The sequence below is a fragment of the Adiantum capillus-veneris genome, chromosome 28, assembly GCF_014529385.1.
Source record: "Adiantum capillus-veneris isolate H3 chromosome 28, ASM1452938v2, whole genome shotgun sequence".
Classification (NCBI taxonomy): Eukaryota; Viridiplantae; Streptophyta; class Polypodiopsida; order Polypodiales; family Pteridaceae; genus Adiantum; species Adiantum capillus-veneris.
In genome coordinates, this window is record NC_140958.1 from 39,676,579 (window position 1) to 39,697,949 (window position 21,371).

At 42.4% G+C, this 21,371-nt stretch overlaps 1 pseudogene; it reads right to left on the minus strand.

Moving 5' to 3' along the window:
- Positions 1–16,045: 16,045 nt before the first annotated feature.
- Positions 16,046–17,328, minus strand: LOC147420318 (uncharacterized; annotated as a pseudogene).
- Between the last annotated feature and the right edge of the window lie 4,043 nt (positions 17,329–21,371).

Consider the following 21,371-nt stretch of genomic DNA (forward strand, 5'->3'; position numbering starts at 1 on the left):
GACTCCCGGAGGAGTAGCTAGTGGTGTGTAGCCAAGAACGGCAGATAGTCAGGCATAACCTGGCATAGATGGCGATGTCATGGCTGGTGTGGGGGCAGGCAAAGAAGGGAAAGGTAAGGAGCTTTGTCGAACACGAGATGGTGTTGAGACATCGGTGGCGGCATCTCCACAACAACCGTCGCTGCCACCACTAGAGCGTGAATGCCTAGACAAGTGTGAAGATCGTCTCGTCGACATTGAAGCTTGAAAGCGCAGTGAATGCTCCAAAACAAACGGAGACATGGAAGGAATGGAAGGACGTGATGGTGCTCCACAGCGATGACGGTCCTCATACCACCTCCTTTGCTGGAGTGACAAAGAAGAAAGAAACTCATCATCATCCATACCTGCATTAAACACACGAACATTTTATCTTAATAATGAATGAAGAAGAAAACATGGACAAATTATAATCTATACTATAGATAATAGGGAGAGGGATTCTTGTGTGTGTGGAGAGAGAGAGAGAGAGAGAGAGAGAGAGAGAGAGAGAGAGAGGACTCATAAAGGGAGAGGGATTCCTGTGTAGAGAGATTCTTGTGAAGTTCTTGTGAATTTGTCTCCAATGTGCATTCTACATATCTTGTAAAAAGATGAAACTCGTACTGCGATGGAAACTGAGGTGGCAATCGCAAAAGAGGTGATCCGTCCCTGCTCATAGATGTTGCTTGCCCCTCCACTACATCCAGTGGAGGAACGAGCAGCATCTATGAGCAGGGACGAACCACCTCTATCGCGATTGTAGCCTCTGTCTCCATCGCACTCGGAGCACAGTGCTGTGTCGACATATCAGACTTTCACGACACACCAAGGAGTGTCCCTGGTTGTGAGAACATACCTGGAGGATACCTGGAGTGGTAGCAATGATGCTTAAACACAATTTGAATTTCTCAAGTATAACATATAGACAAGAATGGACAAAAAGCCACGTGAATACAATATATATTATAAAACGGAGCAAAATTGTTCAAATACAATGTTTATGGATTTAAGAGGTCTCTCTCTCATTCTCGCATAGCTCAGCATAACTCCCTATGTCTATATAGAGCTCTTCGTTTAGGCAAATGTCCATCGTTTCATTTTGTAGATCCTTTGCATGCACCCCATAGAGAGTAGCAGCTTGATGCTCGTCTGGCACCACCTCAACGGATTTTTACTAAGCATCTTCTTCGATCTCCTCCATTGATGCCGCTGTGATTGGCACATGGTAGTCCTCATACGTCCGTCTACTACGAGGGGCTACTGTTGGGGTGTAGGCCAGGTGGCCGTGGGAAACCACCCTTGTACACTTGATTTCACCTAATCAATATAGGGAGAAAAAGAGGAAGGGTTGACCTCTCTCTTTCTTCTTCACTAACCCAACACAGGCTGCCTGTGTATCATCCCCTTCCACATACTCTTCTTCCCCTCTCTTGCACACACTCCGTACACGCACTAGAGCAACACAACAATTGGTATCAGAGCTGCGGCAACGAACCGCACGCGCGATCGCTCTCCGACGATTGACTCGAAAGCGATAGAGCTCGCCGGCTATGGCGGAGCTTGGAGCTTGTGCTTGAGCTTGGCGGTGGCAGCAGATCCGACCGGCATTGACACACTCAGAGGAGATCGGAGCACTCAGCTTCTCGGCGCGTGCAATCCCTCCAAGGTGAAGGTGGAATCTTGATAAGACTACCCGGCTAGCCACTTTCACCCAGCGGCGGAAGGCGACATCGACATCGACACCGCTCATGCGCACCGGCTCTACACTCATCATTGTGGAGGATTTCCGACATCCGACCCACACCGGGCGTTTCACCACACGAGCGCGTTCCCGCGATCGACGACCGTGCTTGCAACATGCGCGGGTGAGGTACCTCTATCATGGAGGAGTGACACCCGGCATCGGCACCGAGCGCACCGATCGCCTTGTACTACACAGTTTATGGATACGACACGTTTGGCGGCTATTCGACTAGCATAATTTTGCCCGGTGGCAGAAATCGGCACATAGCGACACCGACACGCAGGTTACAGGCTACAGGGGGGTTTTTCAACCCATTCACTCACAGATTCTCCAAGTTACTAGACACAGCAATTTGGCGATTTGGCAGTCATTTTGACAGCAGATTCTCTGCGGACACATGCGTTGACAGATGCATTTTGTTGTGAGCTAGTGCTACTGAGCTCTTTTGAGAGCAGATATCCCCGCAGGGATCACTTTCAATGCATGCAGCAGTTCTTGGCGCCTGTTTGAGCGCGGTTTTACTCATGTACATTGAGTTGCGGACACTGCCCACTGTACTACGTGTGGAGCCATTTTTCGCTATTTTGGCAGTTTTTCCCGGCCGTGTCTGAGACTCTGACCGGAAGAGCCCTTTCTGAGACTGTGGCTAGTCCATTTGTGTCTGCATTAGCTTTTGGAGGGTCGATAGCGTGAGGTTTTCTTTGAGCTGGGGTGTGCTCGAATGTTGAGACACCTTCGATGATACAGGTAGCTGGAGTTTCCCTTTACGATACCCTCGCCATAGGATATGTATCTGGACGGTTATTTATGCTTTTGACGCCGAGTTGGCACTCACGTAGCAGATGCCTAGTTAGTGCAATTGGCACATTTATATGCATTTTGAGTTGAGTTTTGACTCCTTATACAAAGGAAACTCTGCCGGATTTACTTCCCGCGAGTCGTGACTTCCATTGTTGGCACTTTTTAGTCTATTTCGGTTGAGATTTTACTCCCGATACAAAGGTTACTCTGCCCAAATTTCTACAGCTTCTCGCCATAGTTTGGCACCTCTCAAACCCTCTTGTCAGCGATGGCTTCTTCTTCAGAAAAGGAGGAGTATTTCATTCGAAAGTTTGATGGCAGCAACTTCACCATGTGGAAAGAGCGCATGAAAGATGTTTTGATAAACAAAGGCCTCTCAGAACCGTTAAAAGAGCGCGCAGAGGATGATGATTATACACAAGCTCAATGGGAGATTTTGGATGCAAAAGCCATGGCTACTATATGTCTACATCTAGCCAAGTCAGTCTTCTTCACTATCATCGGGAAGAAAACAACCAAGGAACTTTGGGATAGCTTATGTTCAGCATGGGAGAGCAAAAGTGCATCCAACAAAGTTTTTCTCATGAAAAAGCTTATGAAGCTCAACATGAAAGAAGGTAGCACAGTTTCCAGTCATTTAAATGAGTTCAACTCCTTGTTCAGTCAGCTGACATCTCAGGGCTTTAAGGAGTTTGACGATGAACTCAAGTCTATCTTCTTGTTATGCTCTCTACCCAGTTCATGGGATATCTTTTGCACATCCATTAGCAATTCAGCTCCGAATGGCAAGTTAGAGTTCAATGCTGTCGCAGATGCGTTGCTCACTGAAGAGATTCGTCGTAAATCTCTCGATAATGCTAGTCATGGAGATGCATATATGGCTGGCAGTTCAACAAAGCCAAGAGGCCGTGACGGGAACAAATACAAAAGCAAAAGTAGAGAGAGAAATCCTCGTAGTCCTAGCAGACATGGGAACCAAAGTAGAGACCGCAATGCCAAAAATGTCGAGTGTTACTATTCCCACAAGAAGAGTCATTACAAAAAGGATTGTCGCAGCTTCCTAAGAGATCAGAAAAACATGCAAAAGGATAATTCTGGCAAAGGCAAAAGTACAGCAAAGATTGAGGAGCTCAATATTGTTGAGTCTCCCACACCTACCACTGCAGTAGAGGATGCTCCTCCTCCAGTGATGCACATTATGCCCACAAAGATTCATGCCGAGGTGACAACAGATGCCTCAGATGTTCTCATTTTCACTTCAGATCTCACTCCAGATGCTTTGGTTGCACAGGATGAGGGTTATGCACAGAATTGGATCCTTGATTTTGGTGCAAGTTTTCATGTCACACCGCATAGAGAGTGGTTTTCCTCTTATGCATCCATGCATGGAATAGTCAAGCTTGGTGATTCCTATGAGCTTGACATTATTGGCATTGGTGATGTGAAACTTCAGATGCATAATGGCACTACTTTTGTGCTACAGAATGTCAGACATGTGCCCAAGCTTACGAAAAGCTTGCTTTCTATAGGGCAATTGGATGATCTTGGCTACACTACAGTTTTTGGTAATCGTTCTTGGATGATCCGCAAGAACAACCTTATCATGATGAAAGGCAATAAAAACGGATCCCTGTACTCTTTGTTTTTTTTGAGTGTCGACGAACACTCTATCTATGTTGCCGAGCTGCCGTCTCCTGAGTTGTGGCATAGCCAGCTAGGGCATATTAGCCAAAAGGGAATGAAAACACTTCAGCGTTTTGGCTACTTACCTGTGTTAGATTACACGGACTTTCCATTGTGTGAGGATTGTTTGTATGGCAAATAGACTAGATTAACATCTTCGCCATTGAATAAGAAACTAGGCGAACCTCTAGACTTGGTGCACAGTGATTTGTGTGGTCCAATGCCACATAAAACTCTAGGGGGGGCGAACTACTTTCTCACATTCATAGATGATTCTACCAGAAAGGTGTGGGTGTATCTCCTTAAGCGTAAGAAAGAAGTTTTTTCGACATTCCAAAAATTCCTCGCCATGGTTGAGAACCAATCAGGAACAAAGCTCAAAGCTTTTCGCACGGACAATGGTGGAGAATACGTCTCCACACAGTTCAAGGATTTTTGCAATAGAAGAGGCATTCGGTGGCAGTTTACTGCTCCATACACACCTGCACCAAATGGGATAGCTGAAAGAATGAATCGTACAATTCAAGAGAGAGTTGTCACTATGATGTCTATGGCGAAGCTTACTCCCGAATTTTGGGGGGAAGCTGTTCTGACAGCAATGCACATCATCAATAGGTCACCTAGTTCTCCTTTGAATTTCAAAACTCCAGAGGAATTATGGACTGGAAAAAGGCCAAGCTATGAGCATTTACGTGTATTTGGATGTAAAGCATATGCACATGTGCCCAAAGAACTTCGTCGGAAGTTAGATCCTAGATCACACAAATGCATTTTTATTGGCTATGGTGCAAACGAAGAGATGGGCTATCGTCTCTGGCACCCAGAATCAAACAAAGTCATTCGTAGCTCACATGTGATTTTCAATGAATCAAAAATGCACAAGAAGCCCATCAAAGATGTTGAGTACAGACGTGTTCGTTTTAAGGATGTAGCCTCCGAACCAACTCAGTTCAGTAGTGTTGCACCTACTCCTCAAGTGCAAGATACTAATATTGCTCCGGAGAGAGCGGAGTCTAGCAGTCAGGCACTGAGACGCTCTGAGAGAGTATCATGTGTGCCCGAGTGGTTTGAGCTGGGTATACACCACATTTTGGTCACTGACAGTGGAGAGCCCACCTGCTACAAAGAAGCTATACAAATGGAGGATAGCGTTAAGCTATACAAAAGGGCCTTCCCACTTAAGCAAGAACTTACCATCCTTCCTGCGATCAAAGCGATTGTCGTATCTGAGCACTAAAGAACCTTCCTTGATACCTTTCTTGACAAGGTTGCGATTGAACTTCTTTCGTTTCTTCTCTGCCTGGGCTGCATAGTACTTCACTGCTGACTCTCGATCTAGCCCTAACCTCTCCAAATGGATGATTCTTCCTTCCACCTGCTTCTCTTGACTATCCTCCTGATGTGCTTTTAGGACTCGGAGGCTTGCTAGCTCCACTTCTATAGGCAATAGTGCCTCTTGCCCGTAAACCAAGTAAAAAGGTGTATACCCCAAGGATGTTTTAAAGGATGTTCTGTAGGCCCAAAGTGCTGCATCTAGGTGTTTGTCCCATGCCTTAGGATGTAAATTCACTTGCTTAGTGATGATTTTACATATAAGACCATTTACCTTTTCCACAAGACCATTGCACTGAGGGTAGTATGGTGTAGAGTGCATGCGCTTGATTTTTAACTTGCTCATCAATTGCCCGACTAAATCAGCTCGAAATCCCGGTCCCCTATCCGAGAGAATCTCCAAAGGTGTGCCAAAACGGCAACAAATGCATTCAAAAATGAAATCACTCACGTCCTTGGCTGTGATGCGCTTTGTGGGACGAGCTTCTGCCCATCTGGTCATGTACTCCACCCCCATAACGATGTATTCCTTCCCTGATTGAGTGCAAGGTAGTGGCCCTATTGCATCTATCCCCCATTTTTCAAATGGCCCATAGGTTTTGATTGGATGCTGATTTTCATGGGTAAGACGCCTTGGTCCAGCTTTTTGGAAAACCTCACATGTGCGGCACCAATGTTGTACATCTCGATGGAGGCTTGGCCACGTGAACCCTGCTTGTAAAATCTTTCTGCTAGTAATCTCTTGTGCAAAGTGGCCACCACACAGACCTTCATGACAACTAAACAAAATATCCTTTATCTCTTGGGATGCAGGAACTCTCCTTAAGACAACATCTTTCCTTCTACAATACAAGTCCTCATTCACTAAGCTATAGCTGGTAGCCTTTTTTGCCAACCACCTACGTTCACTTTTACTCATACCAGAGGGTGCCTCACAATGCTCAAGAAAGTAAAGTAAATCATGCAGCTCCTCCTTTCCCTCGTATAAAGGACTTTTCACAAGGATAGAACCTACTATGAGAGTTTGTAGTTCTTCACCTGCTAAGGCATCTGCTTCTCGATTTTGATCTCTAGGTACAAATTGCACTCGAACTTCTTTAAAACCCTTCAACAAGGCCTTTGCTTCCCTCATCTTAACAGACAATTTGTCATTTTTACAGGCCCATACACCAACCATTTGCTTAACAATCAACATGGAGTCACCAAAAACATTTAGCTTTGTGATGCCCTGAGAAAGACAACATTGCAACCCTAAAACAAGGGCATGGTACTCTGCTTCATTGTTAGAATGAACCTCTTTTAGATGAAACCCTTTTGCAAAGATCTTCTCCTTCTCTGGACCTAATATTACTATGCCTGTTGATGCCTTGTCTTTGGTCCTCTTGTAAGCCCCATCAAAATACAGACTGTGTGCTCCCAGTAGAACTTCAAGCTCCGGGATAGGCGGTACCTTACTAGGTGCCTCTTGCTTGGCCTTCTCATAACACCTTTGTGTGAGGACATCTGCCAAACAAGCACGGGTGGAATCCTCTACTTGTAGTGTGTAGTCAAACTCTTGAAGCTGCAGCACCCACTTTCCTATTCTTTGAGACAATTCCATGTGTTGTAGGGCATATGGAAAAACCTCCTCAGTTGTGATCACCACAAATTGTCTCGGAAGTAAGTAAGCCCGAAACTTCTCCACTGCAAACTTAAGAGCTAGCACCAATTGCTCAGTTGCGCTGAAACCCTTTTCAGCAGCTGTCATCACTCTACTAGAGAAGTAGACTGGTCTCATGAGAGATGTCTTTTGGTCTTTTTGCATCAAGACAGCTCCTAGAGCTTCTGGACCTACACTAGGATTTACATAGAATAATTCACCCCATGTGGGTTGTAGGACGATAGGCAATGAGCTCAAAATGGTTTTAACTTCTTGAAAGCACCTTTCACCCTCCTCACTCCATGTCAATGTAGTGTGTTTAGTGAGCTGCTGCAAAGGATAGATTGCCTGAGAAAGGAGATGTATGAATCGTCCCATGTAGCGAACCTTTTGAATGAAGGAGACTAGTTGCTTCACATTTGAAGGAGTAGGTAAAGCTAACAATGTCTTTGCCTTTTCAGGGTCAGCCTCAATACCATCTTGAGACACAACATGGCCTAGTAGAGTGACCTTGCTCTCACCTATGTGGCACTTGTCTTTATTCAATTGCCCACCCAATTGGGCCAGACGGGTGAAACCTTCATCAACCTTGGACAGATGTACTTCCCTAGAGCTGTAAATGCAAAAATCATCAATGAAGACTCGTATGGACTTACCAAAATAAGGTTGAAACACCAAGTTCATAAACCTCTGGAAAGTAGCTGGGGCATTAGTTAAACCAAAAGGCATAACTCTATAAGCAAAACACCCCCAAGGTGTTATGAAGGTAGTCTTTCTTTGGTCTTCATCTGCAATTCTGATTTGGAAGTAGCCTGAGTACCCATCACACACTGTGTACCTTTCATGACCAGCCGCTTCATTTAGTATTTCATCTTGAAAAGGCAAAGGAAAATGGTCCCTTTTTGTGGCTGCGTTTAGAGGCTTGTAATCCACACATACCCTCCACTTCCCATTTTTCTTTGGTGCTACCACAACTGGAGACACCCACTCAGAATCTTCCACTGGGTAGATAAATCCTGCCTTGAGTAATCTTTTTACTTCTTTTAAGAGTGCATCTTGTTGCACTAGCCCTAATCTCCATAGCCTTTGCACCACTGGTTTGGCACCTTCCTTTAATTGGATATGGTGTTGGGTTACCGTCACTCCTTTAATGTGCTCGTAATCAGTTATAAAGAGGCCAGCATGCTTCTTTAGTACCTGCAAATAGGGTTCTCTCTCTTCTTCTAGTAGGTACTTAGCTAGCATATCCTCTAAGCCTGTGGCTTCTTCCTTGTTTAGAGAGTCTTGATCACCTTCTCCTTCTGGGTTTCGCAGTATTATACCCATGACTTCCAAAGAGCTAGCATCCTCCTCAGATGAAGAGCAGCTGCTTGTGCTCCATTCATCCATAGAAGTCTCCATCTCTAGGTCTTGTTGTCTACCCTGCTTCATGTCATACACAATTTTTTGTTGCTTGCCACCTACCTTATGATTTGGTCGCAACTCAAGGGAACCTGTCTCCCAATCTTGCCTAGCTTTCATAGCCATAAGCCAAGGTCTTCCAAGGATTAGCGGATAGCCCTCCCCCTTAGTTGGGATCACATAAGCATCAATTGAGATTGCCACACCAAAAGCTGAAACCTTCACTCCATTAACCTTTCCCACACAAGCCACCCTTACATTATTTGCCATCTTAGCTTGTAAGGAAGTTTGCTCATTTACTTCCAAACCCAACCTATGCATTAATTTCTCTGTCATAACACAAATCTCGGCTCCACCATCTACATACACATTGGAGACTCGATGACTCTTAATCTCTGCATGAATGACTGGCACGATATCCTTCATGCCTCTTGCACTAATAGACCCAACTGACTTTGCCTTAGCCCTCCTGGTGCTGACCATCTTAGACCAGGTTCTACGCATCTTTGGGGAAAGGTGGAGGAGTTGCTGCCATGAAATCTTTGGTCCTTGCTTACTCACATCTGCTACCAGGTATTAAGGTATGGATCCTACCCCAAGTGGAAAGTCTTCTACTCCTATGTGTCTCCTTGACCTACTCTTCCTTTTCTTGTCTCCTATCACTTGGGAGGAACCCTCATTCCCTTTATCCGGCTCTGAAGCTTCCATTTCATCAGTTCTTTGTCTCCTAACTCTCTTTATTGGCATGGCAACAGCTTCCTCCATTTTTTCTTTCCCTTTATCCTTACCATTGTCAAGACTTATGACAGAGACAGCCCTGTCCTCCCCTCCCGATGGTAGTGGAGGGATCTCTGCTGGTGCTTGTGGTGGTAGAGGAGGGGGTCTCAATATTTGGATTGGTGGAGCCACGTGTGCATTTTGTCCATTTAGTGACCTAGCTCGAGGAAGAGTGACTTGCTGGCGAGGAGGCCGTCTTTGATTACCATTTCCTTGATAGCGTCTTGGATGGGGGCAATAATACATGCCGTGACCTATCTCTCCACAGTTGTAGCAAATGTACTCACGTGCTTGCCTTTGTCCTTCTTGTCTATTTCGTTCATTTCCTGGCTGGGGAGCCCTTACACCTTGAACCAGATTGATGGACAGGCTCTCTAGTTGATTGGTGATTTGTTGAAGTAATTCTTGTTGAGAGGACTCTTGGTCTGTTGCTCCTGTCCCTGCTACTACCCTTGCCGTAGGTTGAGCTAACGGTGGAAGCTCCATTCGCCCTTGTAGTTGAGCTTGGAATTTTAAGTTCCTATCCTTCTCCCTTGCATAAGTCATAGCTTTATCAAAGGTATCTGGGAATTTACCTTTTACCTTTTCTCGAAGGATGGGGTAAAGCCCTGCCAGGAAACAGTCCTTCTTTAGGCATTCTGGCGCCCTTTCTCCTTCACCTAGTGATGCACACCATTTCTCCCACAGGTTGGAAAACTTTCCTTCATAGCTTCTATAGTCATTGGGTGATGTTTGGCGTAGCTCTAAGAGCTGTCTCCATATCTCCTCTGGAGGCTCATGGCGGTGAAATTCTTCGATGAAGGCCATCTTTAAGGACTCCCAGTCTCTTCTTTCTTCAGGTGCCAAAGTTTGATACCCTTAACTTAGTAGTTTTGTCATCCCTTCCCGATACCAGAAAGGCCATTTCCAAATTATCCAAAAAGTCTGGAGCAACCTCCCCAGGCTTACCATAAAAATTAGGGAAGGCCATAAGTGAGAGAGTAAACAATTACACAAACAGCTCCAATTTATTTTAGAATACAGTATGGTAATTACAATTTGGAGCTTTAGCACAACTTAGCTCAAAATAGGATGAAGATCGACACATCAAAGGAATGGTAATAGTCTAGTAAGGGTAGAATGACAGGATGAGGAGAGCGCAAGATTTCCCCAAGTCTCTCGGCTCCAAACAACAGGGCTATTCTTTGCTGATAAAAGATTTTTCTATCAATACAAATATTCACATGGATATGACGCACAAAATGGAAAGGAAACATGCGGGGATCATCATTCTCATTATTGGCATCCATACTTACACACAAGAGCCTAGCTTAGTTGCACCACCTTGGGACCAATGAGCCTGATCAGCCACAGAAGGTCAGCACCTCGGATCACTTCGACTCTTCCTGATGCATCTGTGAAGACGTAAGGCGTGATGGCAACACTTTGTACAATGCTGAGCCTTTTAGCAAGCACAATTGGATGCTATTACCATAATCAGCATGACGAATGAAAGTGACACCATTAATGTGCAGCACATCATCAACTAAGATAGTTTCCTTAGATTGAGATAACTTCTTGAAAATTAGCAGCAAAGGTAGGGCAGGGAGGCTTTTCACCCGGTCTCCAAAGCACTTTGGACAATATCCAAAATGATCTTCACGTGGACAGGAGGTTGGCTTGGGATTGGTGGTGTCTGGATTCACAAAGTGCACTGGGAGCACTCGCAGACGGGCGGCAATCTTGTAGGCAAGCCTTCGCCTCTTTGCTTCAGGAGGATTTAGGGGTGAGAGTCGTGGTTGCAAGTTGGAGGTTGAAGTTGGTTGCTCACTAGCCTTTTTCTTGCCTGTAGTGGTCATGTAATCCCTTATTAATGAGATTAAGCCAAATGTTACCTTACGCTTGAGCACGCGCTGCGGCCTTGGGCCACTTAGGTGTAGAGGTGATCTTCCTCCTCTTAGTCGGCTCCTCAGGAAAGAGAGGTCTGGTGATGCTTTCTCTTCCCTTAATGTGTGTCACAGTACCTTCGTGTATGTTGATGTAGAATATTTCAAGCTCGTGTGCGTTGGAGGTTTCTGGAGCACTCATAGGTTGAGAGGAGAGGTATATCAAGCTCTTCTTCTTACTCTCCTTCGTTGGCGACGATCACGAACAAGGCATGTAGAAGAACTTACTTCTTGAATTTCAATGACACTGCAACCTGGTAACAAGACCTCGATGAAAGCTTTTAAGGCCTCTAAAGCCTCCTCCTCTTCTGTTCTCCAATTTGCAAACTCCTCACGCCATTCGTCCATGTTGTAGATTGCACATCTTCATTGCTTGTGGACTGAAGGTCTGTGTAGCCCTCCTCCGTGGGAGCACCAAAATGATAGCGGGAAAAAGAGCAGTGCAATCGGGTGGCCTCTGTACTCGTGCACACTCCACAAACCACGCCTCATGCAAACAAGCAAAGAATAAAACAAAGGGGGCACCACCCTAAATTAAGAGGTTTAGGGACCTCACACATAGTGCACATAGGCAAGTGAGACTTCTGGCATTATGATGGCATCAAAACATATGGCAAAACACATAGAAACGAAGCTTAGGGACCTTATGTAGCGTATATATACACAAAACATCAGCTTAACAATACAACGGCATCTGATCATACATAACAAGGATATAGAGAAGCAAGCCAAGGATGGCATAATCCCTTGTCAAAAACAATCAACCTAGCAAGTAGGTATGATCCTACTAGCAACACATCAATACCTTAGAGACTGATGGCGAGGATGGTGGCCATGGAGCATGAGAGAAGACTTCTTATTTAGGTTTTAGGGCTAGTAATGTAGCATACTAGAGGGAGAGAGAGAGAGAGGGAGAGAGAGTAGAGCTCCATCCATAGCTCCTCGTTGTGAGCAATGTCGTCATAGCTTCGTTGCTTGGTGAAGTGGGTGAAGTGTTGGTTTTGAATGAGAGAAGGCCTCCTTATATAGGTTTCTGAGAGGGTTTAGGATTAGGGATAAACATGCTTAAATCTGCTGATTGGGGTTACTTTTTGCTTAGGGTGGTCAACAGATTGAGGTCACCTGATATGTCACCATCAAGATATTCTCTAGAGTGATGTGAGAGGGGAGGGTAAATGCTGATTTTTCTGATTGTGACACATGGGGATAAGGCCTTGACCAGCATTTAAGAGCAGGTAAGGTGGCTGTTGAAACTGGAGGTTCTGCACATGTCAAGGGGGGACCTGCGGGGGGGAGGTGGCAGCTGGGTCCTCCTGAATATCAAATTCTCAAAAAATCCTCAACCATGGCTTCTTTTGACATGTGTTCTTTGAAAAAATCAGCATGTCTCTTTTCAACTCAAAAGTCTTTATCCCTATTGACTCACCTTTACCATAAGATTTTTCCCTTTTCTCCTCCTGTAACTGCATTGTTGATGCCCAATCACTGCTTCTAGTAACAGTGAACTGTTACCTACCAAATACTTATGGTGCAGTAAAAAATATTACCATGGGTAAAAAAAGTTACTGTAGGTAAAAAGTGATTTGTATTTACCATGTAGGTGAAAAATATTTACTGTAGGTAAAAAATATTTACTGTGGTAAAAAATATTTACTGTCGGTAAAAAAGTGAAAACGGAGTATGCTGTGTTGTGAGTCCACACGAACATCCTCGTGTAAATTTCACTAGAAATTCACACCTAGAATGGGCTATTCTGTAAGATATATGTTGTAGGCATGCATAAGAGCTCGTTCCCACGTATCTTCTGTCCATGGCACTTTTTACTCTTTGGTGCTTGTGAAGTAGATTTTTCTTCTCTTTCGAGATCCCTTGGACTAGAGTATCCTCATCTCCCCAACAACTGACTGTGCCTTTATTGCATCTTCAAAAGGGGTCCTAAAAACCATGCATCATATACTAATGCCACTATTGGCCACCATGACCTTCAAGTGGGAGGTTGTTGGGGTGTAGGCCAGGTGGCCGTGGGAAACCACCCTTGTACACTTGATTTCACCTAATCAATATAGGAAGAAAAAGAGGAAGGGTTGACCTCTCTCTTTCTTCTCCACTAACCCAACACAGACTGCCTGTGTATCATCCCCTTCCCCATACTCTTCTTCCCCTCTCTTGCACACACTCCGTACACGCACTAGAGCAACACAACATCTACCTCTATGACGTACCACCAATTTGATACACACTTTGTAGGATGAAATATCACCTGACGGAGCCACATAACTTACATGAGAGCTTCCAAGCACATAGCTTCTACAATTGGATGTTAACTATTTATAGACTTACTTGTTCACAATGCTTGGGTATTACAAAAGTGTCTCTTAAGTCGATCCATTTTTTAGTTGAATCCACCTCAAGAAAACCAAGCCCTCCTCTGCGCTCAGTAGTGTTGAAACCCTCCGTGTTTATCTTGAACCATTGCACATCGAACAAGTCAACAAAAAATCCTCTATAATTTTCTCAAAATCTCTTGTAGCGTGCCGAAGTAAGTGATTTCCGCCACCACAGGATTTATTGAGCTTATATGTGAAGCTACTCAATATATGGCTTCTCTATATATGGCACCCAAGTCCCCTCTATATATACATCGTCTCATATGTGTTTTCTACACACTTTGGGGTTCTATTTCTGTGCTCTCTCTTTCTCTCTTAACATGGTATCAGAGCATGACGTTTTTGTTTTTGATATTTCTCTTGATTAAAAACAATTTTCCAAAAACTAATTTCATGAGGAACTGGAATCGATGTGGTCTACAACCTTGCAGAAGAAAGTTTTTTCCAAATTCTGCACCGATTTTGAGTTATTGTTTACGGACCGCATACATGCCTGAAAAGCAACTTTGCTTTTTGTTTTTTATTTTTCTCACGATTAAGAATGATTTTGCAGAAACAAACTATGGGAGGCATCAAAATTGATGTGGTCTACAACTTTGTAGAAGAAAGTTTTTTTCAATTCTACACCGATCTTGAGTTATCGTTCGCGGACTGCGTACATGCGTGAAGAGCAACTTTGCTTTTTGTTTTTGACTTTTCTCGTGATTGAAAACGAGTTTGCAGAAACTACTCGCGTAAGGCATAGAAATCAATGTGGCCTACAAGTTTGTAGAAGAAAGTTTTTTGAAATTCTACAGCGATTTTGAGTTATCGTTTGTGGACTCCGTACATGCCTGAAAAACAACTTTGTTTTTTGTTTTTGATTTTTCTCTTGATTAAAAATGATTTTGCAGAAACTAGTTGAGTGAGGCATTGGAATCGATGTGGTCTACAACTGCGCAGAAGAAAGTTTTTTTCAAATTCTGCACCGATTTAGAGTTATCGTTTGCGGACTACGTACATACCTAAAAAACAACTTTGCTTTTTGTTTTTGATTGTTCTCCTCATTGAAAATGATCTTGCAAAAATTTCAACAAGAGACACCGGAATCGATGTGATCTACAACTTTGTAGAAGAAAGTTTTTTCAAATTCAGCACCAATTTTGAGTTATCGTTCGCGGACTGCGTACATGCCTGAAATCATTCATGTTGTACTTTTACATTCATACTTTATGTACCATATGTTAGTCGTGCATATATATGTCTTCAAAAGAGTGGCGTCGCGAACCATCTCTTATGGCATTGTGAACGTAATTATTTCACTAACGATGCTAATAATTTTCATGACTATGTTTTTTGAGTCTATGATCTGTGTAGGATTGATCAAAGAATTGATTTCATGAAGACAAACTTGGTGATAATAAAAGATTTATGAAGACATGTTTGGTGATGCCATATTGATGACAACACGAAGACATGTTTGGTGATGCGATATTGATGACAAACTACACAACATATTCACGATGACACTTCTGATTACGAGCTAATCGATAGCCTTTACACCTCTTTCATGAACCTTTGTATTCATTATTGTATTTGATAGGATAGGAGTAATGTAACTCCTCATAAAACATTCATTGTAAAAGGAGTGAAGTAGCTCCTCATAAACATTTGTATATTCAATGATTTTTATAATATAAAGGTGGGTGTATATAGAGTTGTGGGGTTTTCCCTTGAGCCCCCAAGGGTTTTTTCATCAACAGTTAGGGGCCCTTATTTGAGCAGGAGTGTTGAGCTTATATATGAAGCTACTCAATATATGGCTTCTCTATATATGGCACCCATGTCCCCTCTATATATACATCATCTCGTGTGTGTATTCTACACACATGAGATGATACATCATATATATACATCATCTCATGTGTGTATTCTACACACTTTGGGGTTCTATTTATGTGCTCTCTCTTTCTCTCTCAATAGCATCTACATCAGAGGACCATCGTCGACTAGACTGTTTAAATTCTGCCGTGATTGCACAATCTTGAGTAAAACGCTTTTTGTCGATCCATTGCATCCTAAAATGTCGACCTTTACACCATGTTGTTATGTGTGACTTACACTACAACCAACAAAGATTATGATTGGATGTTCAAATATCTAGAGAGTAGCTAGTCGTACATTGCAAACTTACCTTGGTCGCGCAACCCCGAGAGTACTCCCACTCCTCCTTAGTCACTTCTTCACCGCACTGTTGTGCGCTTTTCAATTGGCTGTGCAACCATCTTAAGCTCATGAATGTTGGTAGGCTCTCCAGACCCGCTGGATAATGCATCAGCGGCCGTCTTCCCCATCTCTAGTTGATTCGTGCCCTTTGTCGCTCTTGCTTTGCATCCTCGTATTGTGAAATCCACTTTATCATCACTGGATTGTGAAGCATGCAAAATCGGTTGATTTTAGCCTCTAGATCTTCCGTCATCTTCTTCTCAACATTGAGATTGCACATTACAATCCCACATAAGCTCTCATCATCTATGGTTCACCATAGCATGTCACGGGCTTTATCAAATCCGATTAACCACTCTCCACTGTAAACTAGGGATTCTAATACCAGCCAACCTTCTGCCATGCTACCCTCCGGACGTGCCTTCTGCCGCACATACCCCTTGAGTGTTTGCATGAAACGTTCCAAAAAGAACATCGATTTGGAATGTATTGTGCCAGCTATTTCCACCTCATCAACTATGTGAACAAGAAGATGCACCTGAATGGTTAGCATGGTAGTAGGAAAGTGTTTCTCAAACATGCACACAACCTCCATAGTGTTTAGTTTGGCGAATGGTACGGAGTCTACATTGATCTCCTTTTGTGAGGTCCATTGCACCAACTTTACAAGTTTGTAGATCGTGTTAGGGACGTTAGGAGACAAACATCCCTTAATGGCCACCGGTAAAATAAACTGCAAAACACGTCTAGCAATGATATTAAAGTTCCCACACAAATTCCACTTCAAACATACTTGGCACATTTTATGCCAGTCTTGTGACTTCAAACCGGTAAGCTTCCCTTCTTTAGTGAAACATGATCGGAGCGAGTGCATTATGCCAGTGGGGTCTGCAAAGATCAAACGGTCTCTTTTACTTTGCGTTCTTGGGCTCCTATCAATATACATAGCGCTTTAGGGAGTTTTATCGATTCATCGGATGCTGTCTACTGCCAATATTGCTCCATACAATCCACATTTCTAAGGTCAACCCTAGCTCCCAAAGTATCTTTCTTTCCAGTCAGATGGTCCCATAGCACATTACCCACATTCTTGAATATGTGCATTTGATCCCGCAAGTGATTGATCATGAGTCTAGGCCAATATGGTAACTCGTACCATAGAGAGAGTCTCTTCATCCCTGGGGGTAAACAGTCATCACACATCTCCTTCTGCTCTAACCATGCTTGTGCAGACATCCTTGGTGGATCTCTTCCCAAGATGCCATCGTGTAACTCATGATTCTTTGGAAGATACGCCTTATGACCTTCATAGATTTCATTCTTTAATGAGGGCGCCCGACATGCATTAAGTCTAGGTCCATGTGTGACACATGCTCTGTATCCGCTTGTTTGAAGCCCTGCATGTATATACATAGCAATAGATAAGCTTAAGAAAAACCAAGATTTACAGTGTTTGAGTTTGAGTGTAATTCACCTGAGCATTCTATTAGTCCGGGATAGTCATGCATGGTCCACACTAGAATGCCTCTGATCAAAGCATTTCTTCGACCTGTGTGTCGGCTCATATCCACCCCTTCTATGCCAATCAAGAGTTGATGTAGCTCTTTCAATAGTGAATGAAGATACACATCCATACTCTTCACTTTATACCGCCTGGCACAATCAAGCTTAGCCACAGGTGCCCCTTCTTGGTAGCCATCCACGGGGGAATGTTGTAGTGGACGATGACAACGGGCCATACACTATAAGATGTTGATCTTTGACCAGATGGATTTATGCCATCCATACTCTTCACTTTATACCGCCTGGAACAATCAAGCTTAGCCACAGGTGCCCCTTCTTGGTAGCCATCCACGGGGGAATGTTGTAGTGGACGATGACAACGGGCCATACACTGTAAGATGTTGATCTCTGACCAGATGGATTTATGCCATCCATAGCCAAGTCTATGTGCAATTTTTGCACTTCCCAACAAAATCCGTCCATCTATCGTCTATATGTTTCCAGGCTACGCAATCTGCAGGAATCCATAACATTCCATCCGAAGATCTATTCTCGTGCCATCATGCTAGGGCGTCCATGGACTTACATTCTAAGAAATGATTGATGCAAGAAAGAAGAGGAAAATGTCGTAAAACCTTTTGTGAAGTTTTTGTTTCGTGGAGATCTACTTGATATCTCTCGGAGTCACATTTCGGACACTTCTCCATGTCTATGTATTACACTCTGAAAAGAATGCAGTCATTAGGACAAGCGTGAATGGAATTGTAATCCATCCCCAAGTTTTGCAAGATCTTTCTTGCTTCCTCTTTGGAATCTGGTATCACATTATCATCTTGGCAGTATGTGCTCTTTGAGTCATCTACACAACGAAAAAAATGTTGTACACTTGTGTAAGTAATCTAGTAGATCACTACACATCTAGCTTTTTTTATTGAAGTAAACACATTGTAATAGATCACCTGAAAATCGTTGTGATGCTAGTGTCACTCCATTCAAACTTTTCCTACATGTTGAGAAGAATCAGGAATGCCTTCAATCTAGACACACGTACTCCATCATACAATGGCGTATCGGCTTCACTTTTCATATCATCATAGATAAGGTGTTCTGAATGATCGTCTCGATCATTTCATCGATCTCGGGCTAAAACATTGCCTCGTTGGTAATGTGGTATGCATGATCATCCTCCGAGTTGTCAGTGTTAGGAAATAAGACGTAGCTAAATAGATATTTGAGTAGATTACTTAATGGAGAGAGATAGATTTCACACACAAGATATTATAGAGTAGAGAGAGAGAGAGTACACATGATATACGTGGTTCACCCAATGTGGGCTACGTCCATGGGAAAGCAGCCACTCAATGGCTTTAGTGTTGAGAGAGAGAGAGCACAGAAATGGAACCCCAAAGTGTGTATAATACACACATGAGATGATGTATATATAGAGCGGACCTAGGTGCCATATATAGAGAAGCCATATATTGAGTAGCTTCATATATAAGCTCAACACCCCCGCTCAAATAAGGATCCCTAACTGTGGATGAGAAAACCTTTGGGGGATCAAGGGAAAAACCCATAGCTCTATATACACCCACCGTTATATTATAAAAATCATTGATTGTACAAATATTCATGAGGAGCTACATCACTCCTTTTACAACGAATATTTTATGAGGAGCTACATCACTCCTTTTACAATGAATTTTTTATGAGGAGTTACATTACTCCTATCCTATCAAATACAAAACTGAATACAAAGGTTCAATAAAGAGGTGTAAAGGCTATCGATTAGCTCGTAATCAGAAGTGTCTCCGTGAATCTATTGTGTAGCTTGTCATCAATATGGCATCACCAAACATGTATTCATAAAGCTTTTATTGTCACCAAGTTTGTCTGAACATGAAATCAATTATTTTATCAATCCTACATAGATCATAGACTCAAAAAACATATCCATAAAAATTATTAGCATCATTAGTGAGATAATTACATTCACAATGCCATAAGAGATGGTTCGTGATGCCACTCTTTTGACGACATATATACGTACGACAACATATAAGTATGAACGTGAAAATACAAGGTACATGATTACGTGATGCAAATGACATGTGTATATACTACATAAAACGACATTTATCAACGTAGTGATATCAATGAGTATCATCAAAGTATTAACAAAATATTATCTTTGTATCAATAAAAATGAATAAATCATCATGGTATCAACGAAAAGCCTCATAGAATAATCATTGTATCAATGAAACAACATCATGGCATCACCAAGAATAACCATGGTATCAACGAAACCACAACATGATATCACCGAGAATAACCATGGTATCAACAAAAAAACATCATGGTATCACCGAGAATAACCACGGTATCCACGAAATAACATCATCATATCACCAAAAATAATCATTGTATCAACGAACAACATGATGGCATCATCGAGAATAACCATGGTATCAACGAAACAACATCATGGTATCACAGAGAATAACCATGGTATCCACGAAATATCGTCATGGTATCAACAAAAATCACCATGGAATCAATGAAATATCATCATGACATCACCGAGAATAATCATGGTATCAATGAAATATCATCATGTCAACACCGAGAATAAAAAAAACATAATGGTATCACCGCGAATAATCATGGTATCAACGAAATAACATCATGATATCACCAAGAATAATCATTGTATCAACAAAAAAACATCATGGCATCACCAACAATAACCATGGTATCAACGAAACAACATCATGGTATCACCAAGAATAACCATGGTATCAATGAAACATCATCATGGTATCAACGAAAAGCACCATGAAATCAACGAAATATCATCATGGCATCACCGATAATAACCATGGTATCAATGAAATATCATCATGGCAACACCGAGAATAACCATAGTATCACCGAAATATCATCATGGTATCAATGAAATCACCATGACCAAAGTACTAACAAAACATCATCATGGTACCATCAAAATCATTATGGTATCAACGAGAAATTATCAGTAAAATGACCTAAACTATATATCTAGAAGAATAAGTATACGAGAATCAATGAACGAGTATATCATAAAACAAGAGATCATGTACCAACAGTAGCTCGATAGAATTTGGACGATCATCAATGGCTCGACTGAATGAAAACGATATGTAACTGGCTTCTGTAGCAATGTTGATTTTCAGGCATGTACGCAGTCCGCCAACGATAACTCAAAATCAGTGCAGAATTTGAAAAAACTTTCTTCTGCAAAGTTGTAGACCACATCGATTACGGTCAACTTCGTGAGTAGTTGTAGACAACATCGATTGAAAACAAAGCATCATCATGGTATCAATGAAAATCACCATGGAATCAACGAAATATCATCATGACATCACTGAGAATAATCATGGTATCAATGAAATATCATCATGGCAACACCGTGAATAGAAAAAACATCATGGTATCACTGAGAATAACCATGGTATCAACGAAATAACATCATGGTATCACCGCGAATAATCATGGTATCAACGAAATAACATCATGATATCACCAAGAATAATCATTGTATCAACAAAACAACATCATGGCATCACCGAGAATAACCATGGTATCAACGAAACAACATCATGGTATCACCAAGAATAACCATGGTATCAATGAAACATCATCATGGTATTAACGAAAAGCACCATGGAATCAATGAAATATCATCATGGCATCACCGAGAATAACCATGGTATCAACAAAATATCATCATGGCAACACCGAGAATAACCATGGTATCAATGAAATATCATCATGGTATCAACGAAAATCACCATGACCAAAGTACTAACAAAACATCATCATGGTACCATCAAAATCATTATGGTATCAATGAGAAATTATCAATAAAATGACCTAAACTATATCTCTAGAAGAATAATTATACGAGA